This window comes from Ascaphus truei, chromosome 1 (genome assembly GCF_040206685.1).
Source record: "Ascaphus truei isolate aAscTru1 chromosome 1, aAscTru1.hap1, whole genome shotgun sequence".
NCBI lineage: Eukaryota > Metazoa > Chordata > Amphibia > Anura > Ascaphidae > Ascaphus > Ascaphus truei.
Window position 1 is genome coordinate 48125584 of NC_134483.1, and position 23262 is coordinate 48148845.

The following is a 23262-nucleotide window of genomic DNA, read 5'->3' on the forward strand; positions in this document are numbered from 1 at the left end:
TCCCCCCCACCCTCTCTCTCTCTCTCTCCCCCCCACTCCTCTCTCTCTCTCCCCCCCACCCTCTCTCTCTCTCCCCCACCCCTCTCTCTCTCTCCCACTCTCTCTCTCTCTCCCACTCTCTCTCCCACCCTCTGTCTGTCACCCTCACCCACTCTTCTCTGTTTTATCTTAACTGCACTATACCTACACCAAAATAACCTATTCTGCTTTCTTCCAGATCTGACTCAAGTTTCACGCAGGAGACATCGGAAGACAGGTAGGGAACACCTCCCCTCCAGTATAGTACCTTGAGGGACTGCGGATCAGATAAGATCACAGGCGGATTGCTGCTTTGGAAATTGTTAAAAGGGGGCATCCTGACACTGGTTAATGGGTTCAGAAGTCATTCACGTCTGGCTTTTTTTTTGGTTCGGTTAGTGAGGTCAACACACACACACACAACACACACACACACACACACACACACACACATGCAGTACTTTTCGAAATAAACCTACGTTTCTATGAAAATGTAAGTTTTTTTTTTTTGCGGCCCTCCTAGACTTAAACCTTGTTTATGTGGCCCTTGTTAGCATTTGAGTTTGACATGCTTGGTCTAATCCATTGGCCAAGGAATTATAAGCCTGCTACCACGTCAAGGTGAACCCTACTAAGCAGGTACCTACACTACCCGACGGTAAACTAACCTTAGTAGTATAAGAGTGACTTTCCCAGTCCTCCGGAATCCACAGGAGATAAGTAAAGGTCCCAAGGAGGTCCAGGCAGGAACAGTATGTGATGAGTACCAGCAGGCACCAGGGCTGGTAGCAAAAGACTAAATGCAAAGAGAAAGTCAAAGAGAGGCTTACTTCCTGTCAGGAGGAAGAGGGCAGGGTTTGCCAGAAAGCAAGATGGCGTTGCTTGCTTCAGAATCCTTAAAGACACAGGATCTTGACTCGCAGCTAGAGGGCGGCGATCAGAAGTAAACAGGTAAGGAAGGGACACGCCGCAGGTGGCGTGTTCCGCGCATCGTTACACTGAAGCAGGAAATACCCTGAAAACTCTGGAGAGAGAACAGCTTGATTTAAGGTCTGTTTGCAAAGTACATTTTGATGAACTGTTGTGTCCTGCACGCTGAAGAAAACCTGTTTTGTTTACATGTTGAAGATAAGCTATTTTTCTTTTGTTTGCTGATGAGAAGCTATTTGTTTTTGGTGTGCTGTATGTTTTTAAGGCTAAAATAAATAAGCCTTATCCAAAGAACCCGCGTGTGTAGTTGCATGTACCCTGCAACATATGGTGTCAGATGTGCGGGATTTTCAAAAGGCCCCTGCAGTTAAAGGGCCACACACACACACACACACAAGAATGAGAAAAAAGGAAGAAGCTTTGAAAAAGTATTTGTGCGAGCAGACCATACAGCAGGGACTGTTAATGCAGGAGCAGGCCCGGCTACAAGCAGAGAGAGATGAAAGACTACAGGCAGCACAGGATGAGCGGATGGCCAGGCTGCTGACCCAATTCCAGGGGTCTGCCAATCCAGAACCTACAAACAGACCCCCGGTTCTCCTGAGGAAAATGGCTCCGAACGAGGATCCAGAGGCTTTTTTACTGACATTTGAAAGGGTTGCCGAAGCTCAGGGCTGGGCTGCAGATCTCTGGGCCACTGCTTTGGCCCCGCTCCTCATAGGAGAAGCCCAGGCCTCATATCAGGGCCTCCCTGCTGATCAGGCAATGGACTACCGATAAGTAAAAGCCGCCATACTGGATCGCTTAGGTCTGACCCCAGAGACCTACCAGCAGCAGTTCTGGAACATGAAGTACACTGCTAAGATGAGACCCCGGGTCCTCGCTCAGCGGTTATTGGACTTGTGTACGCGCTGGATACAACCCGAGGAGTGCACTAAGGAGGCAATTCTTGAGCAAGTGGTGTTGGAACAATTCCTACAAATAATAACCCCTTCCGCACGCTCGTGGGTAAAACACCACACTGCTGAAACCCTAGCTTTGGCGGTCCGACTCGTGGAGAACTTCCTTGGGGCAGAGGATCAGGCCGAGTGTCCTGAACCCGACGGATCTGACTCCACCGCCACTTGCGGACGTCCAAAGAGGGAGGTCAGATCAACGGGGAACCTACGACCCGTTCATAAGCAACCGCCAAGTACAACGGAAGGAGCAGTCGTTCTGGCAAGGGCGGAATCCAAACGCTGGTCCCCACCGAGACCCTCATCCCCTTCCTGATGTCGGCTTGCCGCCAAATTAGAGGAACTTCAAAGGACGTCGCCCACAGGACCAACCAGATGCCTGGTCTCCAGTATCCAGTCCATCGGAGCGCTATCCGCAGCACCCTCCTGCGAGGGAACCCTCTCCATGTTACGCCTGCAGTGAACAAGGCGACCGGCACGTGGACTGTCCACAGATGGATTGCTCCTTCAGCAGGACCGTCGCCTCGGCCTTCACTGGAGAAAATTACAAGCCCTGGCTACTTCCAGCCCAGGTTGGGGAGAAAACCGTCCAGGCCCTTATAGATTCGGGCTCTGGGAAAACTCTGGTCTTCCAGGAACTGTTACCGCCTAACGTGTGTTCTTTTGACTCCCCATGGAGTATAGAATGTATACACGGCGATGTAAGTGGTATCCGACGGCCAAAATCCGGCAACAGGTAAAGGCCAGGAGGCCTACCTCGAAGTAGGAGTCGCTCCTTGGCCCCCTGCCCCCGTTGTGCTCGGCCGGGACTGGCCTTTCTTTTCGGACCTAATGGCTCCAGTCTCTCATGAGGAGCCTTATTCTATGGCTCAGGAGAACCCTGGCAAACTGTTTCCCTTCTCGGCAGACCTTTTTCCAGTAGACACCGGGTTCAAAAATCTCGGAATCAAAGACGCTCTGACAAACAGACTGGTTGCAGAAATCTGGGTCTCAAGGTGGCCATTCTAATAGCCAGAAGTCACAAGTGATGACTGGGGATGGCCAGAGGGAGGGGGATATGGGCCCTGGAGATTTACCAGACCTATACCTCTCTGATTTTTCGCCAGAGGCAAAGGGAAGACCCAGTCCTTGCTAGACAGTATGACAAGGTGGTAAAAATTGATGAGCAAATTTAGAATGCACAGGGGGTGATAGTATTCCCTCATTTTGAGCTATCAAATGATATCCTGTATAGGGTGAATAGGCAGACACAAACAGGGGAGGTCACCAGACAGATATTGGTTCCCAAGGCATTTGTTAAATCTGTGTTCACTCTAGCCATACTGTCCCTTGGGGTGGTCACCTAGGCAGGGATAAAACATTGGACCGTATTTCATCCCGATTCTATTGGCCAGGGATGCATAGTTATATTGCTAAGTTATGTGCGGCATGTCCGGAGTGCCAGCTAACTAGTCCAAAGGGACAAAAACCAGCCCCTTTGGTTCCTCTACCCTTGGTGTCAATTCCCTTTGAGAGGATTGGGGTAGACTTGGTAGGACCTCTAGAACCTTCTGCGAAAGGACACAGGTTTATTCTTGTAATAGTTGATTATGCAACAAGATAACCTGAGGCGTTTCCCCTGAGAAAAGCAACGGCGAAGCAAGTAGCCAACAAGTTGTGGGAACTGTTTTCACGGGTTGGACTTCCCCAGGTTATGTTGACAGACCAAGGTACAAATTTTATGGCTAGACTGATGCAGGATGTCTTAAAATTACTAGAGGTAAAGTCTGTTCGGACATCGGTCTACCATCCACAGACTGACGGATTGGTAGAAAGATTTAACCGAATTCTAAAAGGGATGCTGAGGAAATTTGTAGATTCAGGGAGGAGAGCCTGGGATGAACTTCTCCCTTTTCTGCTGTTTGCAGTGCGGGAAGTTCCCCAGGCCTCCACGGGATTCTCTCCATTTGAACTGCTCTATGGCCGCCAACCCCAGGGTATCCTAGACCTCCTAAAGGAGTCCTGGGATGAACAGCGGTCCCCTTCTAAGAATACCCTGCAATATGTACTAGACTTAGGAAGCGCCTAGATGTGGTCGGCCATTTTGCTATCGAGAATCTTAGATCAGCCCAGGACAGTCAGGAGAGACATTACAATCAGAATGCTCGCATGAGAGTGTTTCACCCGGGAGACCAGGTGATGTTATTATTACCCAGTTGCGAGAGTAAACTCCTGGCCAAATGGCAGGGCCCATTCGAAGTACTCCGCCGCACGGGTGATGTGGATTACGAGATCGCTATACCAGGGTCCAGGAAAGGTAAACAAATTTACCATGTGAACTTGCTGAAACCCTGGAAGATGCAGCGGTCTCTATTCATCCACCCGGTGGAGGAGGAAACGGACTTGGGTCCTCAGCCCCCACGGGAGAACATCGTGGGTGACGATAAAATCCCAATGGGTAAACAGTTGTCCTCTGAACAAAAAGGGGATTTGTTAGCAATTATTACACAATTCCATGATGTTTTTTCTGATTTACCAGGGCAAACTAACTTAATTTCACATGCGATCGAGACAGCACCTGGGGTAAAAGTACGTTCCCGTCCTTATAGGTTGTCTGAAAGTCGTAGGGCCCTGGTAGAGAAGGAGGTACAAGAAATGTTACACTTAGGAGTGACTGAGGTATCATGCAGTGAGTGGTGTAGTCCACTAGTTATGGTCCCTAAACCCGATGGGAAGGTAAGATTTTATGTGGATCTCCGAAAGGTCAATGCGGTATCCAAGTTTGACGCATATTCGATGCCAAGGGTGGACGAATTAATTGACGCCCTTGGTAACGCGGAATATATATCCACGCTGGACTTAACAAAAGGATACTGGCAAATACCTTTAGAGAAAAAGTCCAAGTGCAAAACAGCCTTTGCCACTCCCATGGGTTTATACCAGTTTGTGACAATGCCATTTGGACTGCATGGAGCACCAGCCACATTTCAGAGACTCATGGATAAGGTGCTGAGACCCCATAGGACTTATGCCGCAGCCTACCTAGATGACATTGTCATTTATAGTAAACACTATAAATAGGCTGAAAGCGGTCCTCAAATCTCTGAGAGAGGCAGGGCTCACAGCCCTTTCCCCTTAGGGGGAAATGAATAAAACCCTCCTTCATTATAGACACTAATTAAATGAAGTGTAGAACAACCGTACCTGTGCTAATAAGTCAATATATCAATACAATACAATTTGCTACAACATATACAGCGATACACAACAAAATACATCAAAATCAAACGATCTAATGCTTGAATATAAATATGCAAATACAAAGAACAATATATATTTTTAACAACATATATAGTTATCAACATATATTTAAACAACAAATTGCTTAGCACCTATTGAAGAGACAATATATATCAGGTTGTTATATATCTCTTGGAATGTCCGTGCGGCCTACAGTACAGTATGTGGGCCGCACGGGTAGAACACTGCAAAGAAGATTAGGGGAGCACATATACAATATTAAAAGGGGCTTTGATTCCCATAATGTATCTCTCCACTTTAAAATAAAACATGCACAAAGTCCAGCAGGACTGAAATACCAAGCCATCGAATGTCCCACATTCTGCAAGCGAGGAGGAGATACATTGAATCTCATCTCCAAAAGAGAATCATTTTGGATTTTTGAATTAAAAACGCTTAGTCCACAGGGGTTAAACATTGAATTTGACCTATCAGCTTTCCTTAAATAATATTACATATAAATGAACAGTGGTTTTGTCTGCCGACAAGTGTTAAAAGTATCACACTTCTGATTGTCACTGTTCACCATATGTATTTGCCTGCTAAATATCATTAAGTTCGTTTTTATTTTTATCTTTATTTTAATTTCACCCTTTTATATTATTCACACTTATAACTAATAATATTGTAGTAATTCATTATGAGAAATTCACAATATTATTTATTTATAATAACACAACACTGTGATAAATAGTACATTGTAAGTTATTCTCTTATGGTTCCTACCTGATATATATTGTCTCTTCAATAGGTGCTAAGCAATTTGTTGTTTAAATATATGTTGGTAACTATATATGTTGTTAAAAATATATATTATTCTTTGTATTTGCATATTTATATTCAAGCATTAGATCGTTTGATTTTGATGTATTTTGTTGTGTATCGCTGTATATGTTGTAGCAAATTGAATTGTATTGAGGTATTGATATATTGACTTATTAGCACAGGTACGTTGTTCTACACTTCATTTAATTAGTGTCTATTATGAAGGAGGGTTTTATTAATTTCCCCCTATAAATTATGAACCGTAATCTGGGCATCCATGATTCAATATTGATCAATATTGCAATTATATTTAAAATCATTTAAATTTGTTTACCTTCTGTTACCTTTTGATGCTATTTACATTCATGTTCTATTAGAGAACTATTCACATCCATGTTCTATCAGAGGACTCTTTACTGGGTGTCATCTAAAGTAATTAACAATTACCATAATTGAATGAACTGGGGTATATATAGAAGCACAGACCCATGCAGCATCTATCCCTGACGAAGAAATCCACTATTAGGAGTTTCGAAACGCGTTGGAGGTTTTTTGGCATCGCAGGGACACCGTAGCAGTGATATCCATGTGGTGACGTCAGCAGAGGAGCCGATCAACCAGACTCTGGCAGCAAGCAGACTCCGAGTATAGAAGGCGATCCTCCCCCAGTGACTGGCTTATCTCACCCCACGGCGAGCGTTATACCTGGCGAAAAGACCCTAAAACAAATGTGCATGTCCTTGTCACCTTTGGTGAGTAGGATTTCAATTTTTATCAAGGCGGAGCAAGTTTCATCTTCCAAGTGCACAAGCACAGGAAAGTTTTTTATATTGCATTATACAATGTTTGGTTCAATTGTTTTATAATTAATTGTTTTATATTAAATTGCTCTCTTTACAATTTTGTCCCCGGGTAATGCACTATTGCAGTGTTTTCTGTACATCTTGTCTTCCTATCTTGAGGTATTAGCCTAAGAGAAGATCTTTATCCACAACTATATTCCTATCCTTGCCTCAGCGCCACAGGAGGTTCTCCTTCCACATTTCTATATCTGGTTGGGAGATACCAGAACAACCTTTTGGGCAGCTCCAGGACTACCTTTTGGACTTTGTATCACAGGTTTTTTTTATATATTGTATATTTTGTAAATTGTATTAATTTGTTTGCATGAGCGCTATATTGCACTTATATTTTCACCATGTTGTGTCCTGCATGCTGAAGAAAACCTGTTTCGTTTACATGCTGAAGATAAGCTATTTTTCTTTTGTTTGCTGATGAGAAGCTATTTGTTTTGGAGTGCTGTATGTTTTTAAGGCTAAAATAAATAAGCCTTATCCAAAGAACCCACGTGTGTAGTTGCAATCACCCTGCAGAAGGCCCGTTGGTGCACGTTAACGTAATACCTTCCTGGTTATGGTCCTAACCAGGATAATCCTTGGTAACTCTGCAACACCGTCACGTGATCCCACGCCGTGCTCCGCTGCTCTCTGCAGAAGGGGTGAACACTCTGACTCCACAGGGGAGGGATCCCCAGCCGGATGATCCACTGCACACTGTCTCTGTTATGGAGCAGATGGCACACCAGCACTCTCAGGCTGCGCTGGTAATCAGGCAATGTCCTGCAGCATTTCCTCTCTCAAACTATATGAAAAGGTCCCTGCAATAAGGCCTTCCCTATACAGCACTCTCAGCACCTCTACAGAGACTCAGGGAACTAACTGGGCCCTGGGGATTGAACATCTGCCCTAATCCCTGGAGCACTGCTCCGTGGATCTAACCTGCAGCTTCAGGCTCCTGATCCGCACTGCCTGTTTCCTCTCCCAGCAGGCAATAGTCCTTCCTCTCTTCCAGGAGAATCCTGCAGCCTCACTGGTTCCCTGGTATCAAGTGGTGTCACTGCCCGTGAGCATCATGGGGATTGTAGTCCTGCCTACAGTCTTGTACATAGGGAGCCTTGTGCTCTCTCTATAATGGCCGCCGCTCCGCACTCACGCTGTCCCTATCCCTCTAATGGCCGCCGCAAGGTGCCCCTTGCCTGCCTTTCTCGCAAGGACCCCTTACTCGCGCTCGCCGCTACTGCGCATGCGCAACTCTGCGAAGTGCGCGAGCACAGCCAACATGGCGACCCTCCGCCGCGGAGATCACCGCTGACTCCGCCGCCCCTCCGGCACACACGGAGACCGAGGGGGTACCTGGCTACATCTGCAATCAACATCCTAGCATTAGGATCTACATACCAGACCTAAGCTGCTATTTGGCGTTACTCTATAGGGCAGTTCTGTCAACTGATTACTTAACCCCTTAGATAACACAGGTGCACTATCGTATCAAGATTGATATGACACTTCACTGCTAATACTAGGCTATCTATATCAATTAGCAATATGCAGTGTCATTTCAACACTAATGCATCAATTGCACAACAAGTATACCTGGCACAACATATAAGGATTGCATTAAATCCCTCATATAAGCTTTCCCCAAGGCTTCCTGATATAAGGATACTTGGGGCTTGTGTTTTCAAGCAACACTAACAATACCTACCAACCCAGGGATTACCCTGTCCCCAAGGGAAATCAGCGTATTGTCAATTGTTTAATCCTATTTTATACCCCATTGTTTTACTATGTTTCTAATAAAATCATATTTTTAACTAAATAATCATGTCAATCTAGTGCAAGAGTGCTTCACTTGGGGGTTCTTTTCTCCTCAGTACACAATTTAATGGCATCAGCAAAGACTCCATCTTTGCTCTCTATGTCAAACTCAAGGTCATTTCATAGACATATTAAAAGGCAGGTGTCCCTATACCGATCCTTGAGGTACTCCACTTACGACTTTAGCCCAACCTGAAATACTTCCATTTCCGATAACTCTGTTGTCTATCCTTCAACCAGTTTTCAATCCAGGTGCAAATATTTTCTCTCTCTTTCTGGTTCATGTTTAACAATCTGCAGACGGATTTAGAATTCAGGATCGGGGAACAGATTTTTCCTTGCCTATGGAAAACAAAAATCCACAATTGTGGATTTCACTTTTGGAGAGTTATCCACGAAAATCGGCGGGTCAAAGGAACTCCTGGATTTGAAGCGCTGCCAAATTCGCAAAAAAATAAATAAACCCCAATACACCTTACAGTATATCAGCTTCAGAGTTTCTAATTAGGTGTCAACAGACTAGGCGTGGTTGAGATCTAGTAATTGAGATAATAGAAACAGTCTTTCAGTCTTTATTTTTTACTAAATAAAATAAAATCTGAAAAAACACTTACTGTACATAGCTGACACACTCACCTGAAGAGACTCGACGTTTCGGGCAGCAGCCCTATGTCAAGAGTCTAAATAACTTATTAAGTTGTGTACCTTGTATCGGTGCATCCCCCTTTTGCTGCAAAAGTGTTCCACCTTTTGACAGCCACTACTGCCGCATAAGCGTCATGATGTCATGCCGGTTTGTAATCATCATGGCAACCCTGAGTACAACGCCGCCATGACTAACACCTGCACCGTGTAAACCCCATTGTGATATTGTAACAGCACCTCATGTTATTTACAGTATGTGTTACATTAAGAGGAATATGCCCACTTAATCAACCAGTTATAAAGGGCATAATATTTCATATGATTTACATATATGTGAATATATATACATCACAAAGATACATAACAAAGTAAGTGCAACATACAAAATGACATATCATACACAAAACATCACAGATTTACAGACTGAATATCTCCCAGATAACTTGTGGATAGCGTATATCCCCCCTATCTGCCCCCCCCCCCCCCCCCGGCTGAAGGATAGGGTGAACACCAAAAATATAACATAGTCAAAATGGTAGTACTGTCTCTTTTAAATAGAAATATACTTGTAGGTGTGTGGTGCTCAGCAGTTACCTGGTTCTTCTCAGTGTGCTGTAGGTCTGTGCAGGCTCTTGGCAAGGAGTAAGAACAAAAATAGAGGGCGCCAGGAACTTTTAACTTTTAATTGAATTTCAACTTGAAGATGAACAGGGCTGTTTTTTAGTATTTCAAGACTCGGGTTATCCAGTTCCTCACACTATGAGATGTGTAGCAGCTCATCTCTCTATAAGAGCCTTTTACTTTGCTCAGGACAGATCTGGAAAACTGATTCCCTGAAATTCCTGTCAGTCCTCCTAGGGCTTCTTCCTTAAACCCTGCAGTAGGGAACTACTCTCTACTGTAGTGTAATTACTCTGGCACACTGGTCTCTAAGGCCCCCCTCACCTTACAATAACAATAAAGTGTCCTCCTAGGAGAGCCTGGAGACCCCTCCTCTGGTACCTGGTGATCTGAGGCAAAAATGGCTGAACCCTAGCTTTTCTAACCTGGGTTCCCCACCCCTGTTGCTGGGCAGATAAAAGGATGGGCCAAACATTATAGTAGAATCACCTCATATCAGGCGACTCTCTGGCCTCTCAGAATAAGGCGGTTCCAGGCACTAACCTTTAACTTGAAACATAAATACACAAAAAGTGCAACAACTAAGGCCAAAGGAAGAATTAACCCCTTACCTCCCTGTAAGGACCAGGAATCACTAAGGCCAAATTAGCAAGGCTGCTACACTTGTATTACCTACATTTGTATTATCTACAATACCATATTTCCAATTCCAGGACTTACTTGAAAATGAGAGGTAACTCTCAATGTATTACTTCCTGGTAAAACCTTTTATAAATAAATAAATAATTTAATCGCATCCTGGCATAATATTTACTGCAATTATTCAATATTTCTAACCACCTCTAACTACATGGATATTTAAATAACCAAACACTATAGAGCAGCGGTGCGCAAACTGGGGGGGGGGGCACAAGATTGTTTAGGGAGGGCGCAGGCAGAGGCGGCGATTTTGCCAGGAGCAGACAAAAAAGCCGTCTGTAGCTGCAATTTCTCTTTTGGCAATTAGGTGGCGCTGTGCTACACAGCTACACAGCTGCATCTCCTTCTTGCATCAGCGTGGTGAGTGTGTGTGACATGGGGAGGGGGGGTGAGTGTAAGACTGGGACATGGGGAGGGAGTGTGAGACTGGGACATGGGGAGGGAGTGTGAGACTGGGACATGGGGAGGGAGTGTGAGACTGGGACATGGGGAGGGAGTGTGAGATTGGGACATGGGGAGGGAGTGTGAGACTGGGACATGGGGAGGGAGTGTGAGACTGGGACATGGTGAGGGAGTGTGAGACTGGGACATGGGGAGAGAGTGTGAGACTGGGACATGGGGAGGGGGGTGAGTGGTACATGGGGAGGGGGGTGAGTGTGTGAGTGGTACATGGGGAGGGGGGTGAGTGTGTGAGTGGTACATGGGGAGGGCGGGTGAGTGGGACATGGGGAGGGGGGTGAAAGAGCTACATGGGGAGGGGGGTGAAAGAGCTACATGGGGAGGGGGGTGAAAGAGCTACATGGGGAGGGGGGTGAAAGAGAGATATGGGGAGGGGGTGAAAGAGAGACATGGTCAGGGGGGGAAAGAGGCATGGGGAGAGGGGGTGAAAGAGAGACATGGGGATGAGAGAGACACTGGAGGGAAGGAGAGAGACACTGGCAGGAGGGAGACACTGGCGGGAGGGAGAGAGACACACAATGGCTGGAGGGAGAGTGTGATAGAGACACCGGGGGGAGGGAGAGAGACACTAGGGGGAGGGAGAAAGAGAGAGAGACACACACTGGGGGGAGGGAAAGAGAGAGTGGGGGGAGGGAGGGGGAGTGAGAAATACAGGGAGGGGAGAGACTGGGAGAGGAGTGTGAGACTGTGGAAGAGGGGAGAGAGGTCCTGATGTGGCGGGAAGAGAGAGATTAATAATACAGCAGAAATGGGGACGCTATTAGACAAATATCATAATATTTATTTTTAAGTGATGTCATTTGTTATAAATAGTTTTTTTGTAGACGCCTAGCGGGGGCGTTACAAAGCTGGTTCTCCCTCATTGGATGAACCAGCTCACGTGCGCTGACGTAATGTGATTTTGATTACATCAGGCAGGGGGGCCCCCGAGAAATTTCATGAATGAAAAGGGGGGCTCGGCATAAAAAGTTTGCTCACCCCTGCTGTAGAGAAATCCTATCCACCCTCATTGACCTTATTAATTGCAGTCATCCACCTAGTTTTTAACAACGATCTATTAATTAAAGATAGCCGGGTATATTAAATTGCAATAAACTATCCCTATTCTAACTATACAGTATTAAACTAGAAACATTTTTAAAGTATGTTGTTTCTGTATATACACGCTTCAATACTAATTTAATTTTTCTGAGTCTGGTGTCCTTCTCATCTTTACATGTTTAAGATAGAGATCTTTTCCCCATATTTATTTCACTATATTTTGAATCCATAGAAGGATGTTTCTGATGATTATTTTAGAGTATTGAATTTTTGACTCGTGGTTAAAATGTCCTAAAGTGTGACTGCACCTATTTAAATTACACACACACGCCATTTACATATAGGCTTATTATTTTATTGTCGATGTAGCCAGGCTCCCTTTCCTGGGTGCTCCGTGCTTACCTCCGCGGCAGCGGGGGACCTTGCTAGCGGGTAGCGAGCGCGTCGCCACGGCTCGCGCTGGGATCAGACGGAGGGCGCCACCATCTTGAGGGTTGTTGCGCATGCGCGGGAGGCATTGGAAGTCGCGGCGGCCATTACCAGGGTCGTGCCTGCACGAGGGAAATAGCGTCAGCCATTAGAGGGAGGGCGCACGCGACGCCAAGGTTAAGGTCAGTGTACCCCTAGGCCCCAGTTAATGCCCTGAGTCACCTCCAGCTTGTGGTTGCAGTAGGGACAGCCCTTTGCGTAGGGACCATGCCTGTAGTATTCAGTAACAGTCAGGGACAAATCTGCTGAAGCTGAGTAATCTGATATTCCTAGTCTGGGACCAGACTATTGATCTGGGACCAGACTATTGAACTGCCACCTGGCCAACCTCTTCTGTGGAGTTCAGGATCTTGCTGAGGACCTTGTGGAGCGGCGGATCCTTTTTGAAGTAGTCAGCGTGTCCGGGTGCTGGAGCGCCCGGCAGGTATTTCATAAGTGCACAAACATACCGGTACCTTACAGGCGCCTTAGGGGTGATCACGCCTTAGGGGTGGGTTCTTTGGGGACACTCAGTGGTTAAGTGACCAAGGGACTGGGTTGGTACATTGGCCATGGTGTGGGAATACACGGTGGTGGGTCAACGCTTATCCTGAAGGGAAGGGTTATGGTTAACGTGTTGATTATTATTCATGTGCATTCTGTGTAACACCTGCAGTAAAGGTTATCAAGTTAATCTAAGAGCTGTTGTTACTATTTCCTGTCTGGGGTTATCTCATAGTATTGGGATCCTGGGCAGGTGGAGGCGCTGCCAATTAATATATTCATTGCCCCAGGCTCCTAGTGGTGGAGGCTCAGATCTCTGTGAGCCTGCAGGTATATGCTGCACTAGTAGACCAGTCTTGGCAAAAGGGAAAGAGGGCAACATCATTATGTTGATATTTATTTTTTTCCGATTGTGTATCACCTGTCCTACAGTATTTACTATGTTTTCCTATAGGCAGGTCTTACATCTTCATGTATTTACCACTTCTAGTTATTACTGGATGCAGCCACGCTTTGAGTTCATATATTTCCATATTCCAAGGCATTAGTATAGGTTTGTGTAATGTAACATAGTTCATTTTTGTCTTTCACTTTTTGGTTAAACTCGATCCTCCCATTTTTCATACTTCTTCTTGGACTTCATTTTGCCAAAGCCCTTTCAACCCTTGTGATTTTACATCTCCATGCTAGTGAATGTAGTACTAACAGGGATGTGTACAGTAAATGCCAGAGAAAAGCGTCTCTCTTAGATTCATGTTCAGGGTTAGTTTCTTTTGACCTCTCAAATGCCGTATTTTAAAGCTGGGTTGAAAACTCCATTTGTAAAATGTACACACCTTGGAAACATGCCTACTTACAAATCTACACCGATGGTTCTGTCTTTGATGGGAAATCCTAGTTTGAATACCCCAAAGATTTGTGAGGTATTCATATAATTCATATGAATCATATCTGTGTACTCAGGAAAATATATATTTAATGTGGAAAACGTATTTACTGAGCCTAGATATGTGTCAGCTGTAGTAAACTATGTTTGTGTAATTTTCTATATCTTAAGAAAAATGAATGTATATGCTAAAATATATGACTTTTTGCCATTTGCCAATAGTCAGACTCCCCACCTGTGTACATTAAAACATTTGCCAGTAAATGTATCATCTTTATCCTGGACAGAGATTATAAGAATATTTTAATAGGAATGTCATTACTCAGCAGTCACATTGCAGATAATATATTTTATTAGATGAAAATAAAACGAGAGAGAGAGAGAGAGAGAGAGAGAGAGAGAGAGAGAGAGAGACAGAGCAGTCCTACTGTAGTTTATTTATTAAAAGTGTAACATTTTTCAAAAGAGAGCTAATGCACTCACATGTAGCATAAAATCAGTGTGCACGTCACAAACTCGTTTCTCTCTGAACAGGTGGTCTCCACTCTTACCGTGCTGTCACGTCCTCCACACCATTGCCGGTTACAGTACACATTGCAGTTGCATGACGCCCCTCACTGGAGACGGCAGGGGCTACAGTATGCCCTATAATAAGTATTTCATACACTGTGTATACTATAGAAAACACCCCCCCCCCCCTTCGCAATTAGGGGCCTCTCTGAAACAGCCACAGCTAACTACTCTGGCTGCACTGCAAAACAACACTGTTGCAACTAGCTATCCTGCTCAGCTAAGGTGGCAGCAGCCCTACTTTGGGTCTGTCCCTAGCTGCAGCAACTCACTGGTGACTCAGGGCTATCTGGGGCCTGGGGAGGGTACTCTGGCCTAGTGCATTGGTCCCTGACCCTGCACACCTACCTCCTCCCCTGTCTGCCTCCCTTCCCTGAGTCACTTCCTTCCTGCAAGCCTGATAATATCCCTAAGTAGATCCTAACCCTTAACAGGAGGATTCCTCAGCCCTATTGGCTAAGCTAAAACATCTGACTGCCTGCAGCTATGCCTCCTGGGAACTGTAGTTCCCAAGGAGGCTCCTGCCTATGGAGACCTCATGGGCGCCTCTCTAATGGTCGCCTACCTTTTCTTATCTGCGCCTGCGCTATCCTAGTGGCCGCCGTGCCACTTTCCTGTGCATACGCAACCTCTAGGGGGCCTTCCTGCCGTTCTATATTGCCCTGCGCTTTGTCTGCAACCTCTAAGATGGCCGCCGCAACTCCCGGCATTCTGCTGCTCATGTGCGGCCATTTTGCCACACACAAGATGGCCGCCGCACTCGTCCGCACATGCGCAAGCGATCGCGCATGCGCGGTCAAGTCCAACGTGGCGGTGCCCGCCCGGATGGCGGTGCCAACCTGTGGTGAGCCACCGGAGTCTCCCTGCGCCTCCTGCTGCCGGCTATCTCGCCGCACCGCCTTCGCTGGCCGTGCGGCACCTAAAGGGAGAAATGGGGGCTTGCGGGGAAGCTTACCATTGCCGGGGACCCGCGCTGGTAAGGGGACCAGGGCTATATTAGTATTCTCATGAGTAAGGGTTATTTAGTTAAACCCTTTGGTCAAAGCGTTATAAGCCTGCAAGCCACATCACGGCATGGCCAGGGTAGCTGAAAGGCGTCATTGAGGTCAGTAGTAGCGTTCAGGCAGTGAAAAGGCAAGAACAAGACTGGAACACAATAACAGGACTAGAGCTCGAGGGCAGGACTTGGACACAGGAACAACTCACAGCAACATGCAAGAACCGTAGCTTGTGCAATAGGAACCAGTATAAACAGGCATCTGGCTGCTGGAACAGGAAGTTTATAAAGGCAGCCAGAGAAGATCTGATTTCCGAGTAACAATGGACCATAGAGAGAGATCTCAGTCAAGACAGGAGCAAAAGCATTCCCGGTGGAGGTGTAAGGGAACTTCAGATTTTAAAGTCTTGATATCCACACTATTGGCTATGCTTCCTACTCCTCCTAGGAATCCTTCTATTAAACCTATTTTATTTCTGTTTGTATTGCTAGTTTTTGTCTCCAAACCACTGTTTTATACCTTTAACGATATTCATAAGATGTTCCTTGCACTGAGGGAATCTAGTTGAAATTTTCTATTCAGAAACATAACATTTCCAAACTATAGTTATACATTAAAGAGAAAATGATCGATATCAGCGCTGCTCCTTGGGATGACAGACTCACCAGGTAGGTAGTAAAATCAATTTATTAAATCTACATAAAACAGATACTAGAACATAACAAAAAAGACCTCCTCCCACATGTTTCGGGCGAATTGGCCCTTTCTCAAGGAGTCTGTCATCCCAAGGAACAGCGCTGATATCGATCATTTTTTCTTTGTTGCTTCTGGATCGTGGTCGCGCAGGAAGTGCGTGAATACCCTTTCAGGTATCACAAGACCAGGAGACACAGAGGGGACGGACTCTTGTGAGCTGTGTGAGCTCCATCCGTGGGCTGCTGCAATTGCGGCCGCTGGCCCCACATGGGAAGCAGGTCTGCAAGTGACCCTTACCCGCATCTTCAAAAGGTCTTTTTTCCTGCTCTGCACTTATCTTATTTGGCTACTAGCTGTGGGGGTCAACCTTGAGTGGACAGACGGTTCCTTTGGACATCTATAGTTATACATTGTCCATCCAAGGGTTTGAAGATTTTATTTTTACAAGTAATGTTTCTAGGTGAAATTACATTAACTAACGCATGTCCACATTTCCCTTTTTGATTTGCTAAAGAGATGCAACGTAGATATTTCCCCTTTTCACAGAATCTTGGATTGTCTAGGCTGTAACTTAGAGTTTGTAATGACCAATATACTTTCCCAACTGAGCCTCTTTATCGTATTAGGTGATCCATGAAGTACAGTAGGCTTCCCAGAAATTCACTATCCCTTGTCCATTTCATTAAAGACGGATAAGCTTAACTGTGTAGTACATGCAAGTTGTAAATGATCTCTATTTTCTTGTATTTCCACTAGACCAGGTGATACCGTCACCTCTAGGATAATCCAGTCCATCACTGTGAGTAACAGTATTACCCTGACATCCTTGGAATTCCTTGTTACCTATATTTCCCATTTTAATCTAGTCTGTGACTGTTACATATGCCTATAATATATATTATCTTAACTGTGCATGCAATGTCTTGTATATAATGTATAACCCTTTTCACTTAATGTAACTATGTATTGGTAACCATGTATTATTTGTCATCATAACTCTATGCCCAGGACATACCTGAAAATGAGAGGTAAATCTCCATGTATTACTTCCTGGTAAAACATTTTATAAATAAATATTTTTTTATAAATAAATGTTATTATAAATCTAGTGTCTAATATATCCCATGTATGGTTTTGTTCTACTTCTTTTAATGTCAAGATCTTAAACAATACTTGGTCTATAAACAATATTTCTGCTTTAGATTTTCCTGTTTTTGATATAGATGGGCTACTTTGCACAAGATCACATGTCAATTCTACGGACTCTTCTCCATTTACACTGATTGAACGTCACATACCCAGGCCCTAAAATTTCCATTATTTACATGGGTACCTTTTATCCATGTGTATCTATCCATAGGGCCTATATAGAGATGGTTGAATCCACCCCAATCTGATTTTCTCGCATTTCCCCCCCAAAAAGCCATTATGAAGTGTAAAATCCACAAACAGATTTGGTAAATTTGAATCCACTTGGATTCATCAAAAACTGCCATTTGATACAATCCATTGACAGATTTGTAGAATCCAATGCGTGGATTTAGCAACTCGTTGCGGATTCCTAAAAATCTGTTCCAGACCCAGAGGGTTTGAAGTGTTTGGGCATAGAATGCCCCTCACCGCATTGGAGGTGTGGGAACAGAGTGACACAAATTTCGAAAAGGGAGCCATATTGGATTTACCAATTGAAAACTGCATCTTCCCTGGGTCTGAATCTGGATTTCGATCTGAGGGTCATTCCTTAGGGATTAGTGTGTCATTCTGTACCAGCTTTCTATAGTCATGCATTTATCCTCACTTTTTAAGTGGCTCAAGTTCACTCTAAACATATTCCCATGTATAATATCTACATGTAGCTCATGTCCCTCACATTCAAATTATATTTGATTTGTGTCAATAATATATTCCATTATTGACATTATGATTATTCCAGTTGATCCAATTATCTTGTTGGATTCAATGATATAATAATGGTTTGTATGTTTTGGAGTATACTCTTATACCTATATACCCCCCTCCCCTGGTGCATTTTTAGTGCTTTATTGATATGCTGTGTATGGTGATGCATTATTGGTAGTGGTTGATTATCATCCTATTGCCATATGCATTTCCACATATGGATATGTACTGTAATTTCATTTTCGTATTGGAATATCTTTAGTTTCTTTATTAGTACATGGTTATCTCCGTTTGTGGCATACTGAATGTCGTATGAATTTTGTATTCTACCTGAAGATTGTTAAAAAAACAATATGTGTTTGTTTTTAGACTCATAATTGGTATTTAATTAGTGAGGGTATATAAAGGACTACCTCGTCATTAAGTGTATACCCCCTGAGGAGGCGCATGCGCGGCAGGAACAGGGATGGCAGCTTAACCTGATCGCTCCGACTACTGCCGGCAGTAAACACATCAAAAAGCATAATAAAACTCATCAGAAGCGCACAAGAACAACAGGACTTAGTAGGCATAAGACCCAGGCATAAAGTCTCATGGCGGCTACCAGACGAAAATCAAAACAGAAGGAAGACGTGCGCTCATACTTTGTGGGAGCGCAAAAGATACAGGAGGAAGAAAGCATGGCGGCATCCGAATCTGATTCCGGTCCAGAGATGGACGCGATAACGGAGAAACAGACGGGTGCTCTGAAGAAAGAAATAGCCAAACTCCTCTCTGATTTAAAGACATTCTTCCGCGGAGAAGTGGACGCTCTAAGAAAAGACATTCACAGCATAGGAGCCCGCACAAACGACCTGGAGGAGAAGATGGACGAATCCACCCGCTGTCAGACCGCCACAGACGCCAGAGTTACAATACTGGAGAGAAAGGTAGCGGAGCTTGAAGAACGCCACGAAGACAGCGAGAACAGAGACAGGCGAAATAACCTGAGGATACGGGGGATACCGGAAGAGATCCTGGACCCTGAGCTATTAATAAATCGGTGGATGACATCTATAATGCCAGAAAAAACAGAATCCGAACTAGTAATGGACAGATGTCACAGGGCGCTGAGGGCCAAGCCACTTCCCAATAACCCCCCCAGAGATGTGATCATGAGACTGCACCACTTCAAGACCAAAGCTGACATATGTAAACTCACCAGGGCCACCCCCACGATCAAATTTGAGGGCACAGAGATGTCAATATACCAAGACATCTCTCCAATCACCCTGGGGCGGCGTCAAGCCCTGCAACCAGTCACTAGACTCCTAAGGGAGAAAAATGTACGCTACCGTTGGGCTTTCCCCTTTGCCCTGATTGTACTGCAAAATGGCAGGTCACACGTCCTTAAACATATCGCAGAGGGGCCTGGGTTCCTGGCCAAGCTGGGATATCCTAATGCATTACCGCAGTCTGACGCCCCAGCTGGACGAGTGACCCGACGGACGGAATGGGAAAAGGTGCGACAGCCATCCGGACAACAACAAACAAAAGCTGGCCCTTCGAGACCGGGGTGAAGATTGGTCACCAAAGTTCTCAGTTTCGTTCACCAGTTGTTTGCATTAAAAAGTTTACGAACTATATACCCTCCCAAGCTACAGCCCCAAGTAAGAGGGGCCACAACACAGCCCCCCCCCCCCCCCCGAATGCTTTGACGCGGATGGAATGTGCCCCACTGGCTAGAAAAAGACAAAGGAAGAAAAAACATGGCAAAATCTGCCTAGTCTGTAAACTTACCAAGATGGCTTCATAAGGCTCCACGAGGCTCCAAGAGTAGCTCGGCGGGAGAAAACGGAGGAGAAGGGACGGAGCAGAATGGCGGAGAACGCTCAGGCGGGCATGTGAGGAGCTCCAGGTAACCCCGCCCATCGGGACCGCGTACACCAGCCACAAGACTCTGCCAGACCTGCGCACGCCCCCAGCTGACGTCGAGGAATATCTTCCCGCGAGAGGCCGGCGCTCGGAAACTGACGTCATTGGCAGCGACTCTGGCGCGGGACGCGCAGGTTACGAGCTGTCCCAGCACCGAGGACTAAAGCAGGCATCGGACGGCTTGCACAGAGCACCGGAGTACTCCAGAGGGGTCCGCGCACTCCCCTACTGGGGAGGGGGGATGAGCTGAACATATAGGGATAGGGTAGCCAGTTAAAATCTGAAGAATAAAAACAATAAAAGCTAAACAGTAAACGGTTGGGATCAACCGGAGTTTGGTACCAGATAACAAGATGAGTTAAAGTTGAAATTATCATGCTGTTTATATGCTGTATGCTAAAAAAAATGTTTTCATTTTGCTGCCGGCGGAGGGGCGGGAGTCTGCCCTCTCTAGTGCCTGTTGGCATGTGCCTCTGGGGTTGGAATGTGGCCTTAAGCCACAGTCTAATCAAAGACCTGGGCTGCCGCGAGCTGGATGCCTTCCCACAACCCTATTTGGGGAAATGGGAACATCCGGAAGCGGAGCGGTGTTCCCGGGCAGCAAACCACAGGTCTCCAAAGACCAAATGGGTTTCCCTTATTACTATAACAAGGTTATATGTCCCCTGTCACCCCCTTTTGTGTTTCCCTTCCCCCCCCTCAGGTACCCTCAGAACAGAAAACATAGCAACACAAGACCTACAGATCCTCTTCCATTGGCCGCCGGGCCACCACAACCCGGGTAAGAGGAGAAACCTATACACATACGCAGAATCATCACACACACAACGATGACATTATCATTTATATCCCAGAACGTCAAGGGATTTAATTCCCCCCAAAAACGCAGAAAAGCGTTTGCTGAATTCAAGCGCAGAAATTCTGACGTTCTATTCCTTCAGGAGACGCATTATTGCCGTAATAAGAACCCGAGTTATATAGACAAGCAATATAGGAAATTCTATTTGGCTTCAGCCAAAGAAAAGACAAAGGGAGTGGCTATCTTGATTCATAATAGAATCCCATTCGTGTTGGAGAAGATAAAAAGAGACCCAGACGGTAGATACCTTATTATAGTAGGCACCCTACAGCAAACTAAAGTTACATTGGCGTGTATATATGCCCCCTGCGAAAATAATCCCCATTTTTTTTCAGAGTTCTTTCTTAAATTACAAAATTGCGCAATTGGTAACGTGATACTAGCGGGTGATTTTAACAAAGTCTTAGACCCGCGCATAGATAGATCGCCGAGACAGGAGAAGAGGAGACAGGCAGGAACCAGAGAGCTATTAGAAGGGCTCCGTAGGGGATGTCTGGTAGACATATGGCGAGAACAACACCCAGGCGAGCGCTCTTATACATTCTACTCACATCCACATGACAGTTATAGCAGACTGGACCACTTCTTTGTATCGAGTAGAATGGTCCCACAAATTTCCGACACCCTTATACATGACATTACATGGTCGGATCATGCGTCTATAGAGCTAAGATGCACCCAAATTAGGCAGGTTAGCCCGGGAGCAAACTGGAAACTAAACGAGTCCCTTATTAAAATTCCAGAATTAGCGCAGATAATCAAAGACGAGATCAGACAATTTTTTATTACAAACTCAGGCACTGTGGAATCCCACAACATGTTGTGGGAGGCTCACAAGGCCACAATCAGAGGAACACTGATTGGTCTCGCAGCAAGACGTAAAAGGCAAAGAGAAGCGAAATTGACACAGCTATATCAGAGGCTACATGAACTCTCCGCACTACATAGCCGATCAGGTGGAGAGGATATTCTTAAGGAGCTGAAAGATATAAGAATTGAGCTTAATCTTCTCCTCACGTCCCAGGCCGAGAGAGATATAAGTTGGACAAAGAGGAAATTTTTCGAGAAAGCCAACAAGCCGGACACTATGTTAGCCAACAGGATCCGAAATAGGCAACCAAGTTATAACATACAAACTCTAAAAACCAAATCGGGGGAGATGACCTCCAACCCCAAACGCATAGTGGAAGAGTTTAGGCAGTATTATGAACAGCTATATAATGGGGAGAAAGTGACACACAATCCAAAAACAACTAATCTTTTACAGTCCTTCCTAGAGGAAGCAGACCTTCCAGAGCTGAGCAGACTGGAAAACGAGGCAGCTCAGGCTGACTTCACGTTAGAGGAATTGATGACGGTAATCAAACATCTGAAACCCTCCAAGGCCCCAGGCCCAGACGGGTTTTCTAATCTATATTATAAGAAATTTATAGGGGTGCTAGCACCACATATGCTTAAGTTATTCAATGGAGTTCTGGCGGGGGAACCCTTCTCGGCCCAGATGCTTCAGGCGTCAATATCCATAATTTATAAAAAGGACAAAGATCCTACAAACTGCCAAAGCTACTGGCCAATCTCTTTAATAAATTCGGACGTTAAAATATATTCCAAACTATTGGCCAATAGATTGAGTTCGATCCTGCCGAGGCTTATCCACCCGGACCAGGTTGGTTTTATTATAGACAGACAGGCGGCCGATAACACAAGAAAAATAATAGATATTATCAACTACATTAACGCCAACGGGATCCGAGGAGTAGTTTTAAGTTTAGACGCAGAGAAGGCTTTTGACAGGATCGATTGGCCATATATGGAGTCCATGCTTGAGGCATTTGGGTTCGGAGAAAAACTCATAAGGGCAATAAAAGCATTATATACGACCCCGACCGCCAGGGTGATACACCAGGGCTTCCCATCTGAGGTGTTTAAAATTAAAAGCGGTACCAGACAGGGCTGCCCTCTATCGCCCCTGTTGTTCGCCCTATGCGTGGAACCGCTGGCGGCACATATCCGCCACCACCCGGACATAGCCGGAGTGCAAATTGGTTCCCAAGAGCATAAAATCGCTCTATACGCAGATGACATTATATTATCGTTAACAAAGCCGCTTACTTCGTTGCCCAATCTGTTCGCGCTATTAGATAAATTCAGCAGAATCTCCGGGTTTAAGATTAACCAATCAAAATCGGAGGCATTGAATCTCAACATCCCAAAGGAGACAGAGAAACTAATTGAGATTAATTTTCAATTTAAATGGCAGGCCAGAGCTATAAAATATCTCGGAATATCTCTCACGAAACATAGCCGCAATCTCTATCAAGAGAATTATCCGCGACTCCTAAGAGCCCTCACCAAGGAACTCAAAGAGTGGGCCGCATATGGGATATCCTGGATTGGC

At 45.3% G+C, this 23262-nt stretch overlaps 1 long non-coding RNA gene across 1 annotated transcript in view; it reads left to right on the forward strand.

The window, feature by feature from the left end:
• The first annotated feature begins 213 nt into the window (after window positions 1–213).
• LOC142468985 (uncharacterized) overlaps window positions 214–23262 on the forward strand; it is a 40372-nt gene continuing 17323 nt past the window's right edge. The window contains exon 1 of the long non-coding RNA XR_012788928.1: window positions 214–256. This is a non-coding gene — a long non-coding RNA (uncharacterized LOC142468985). The remainder of the gene's footprint in view (window positions 257–23262) is intronic.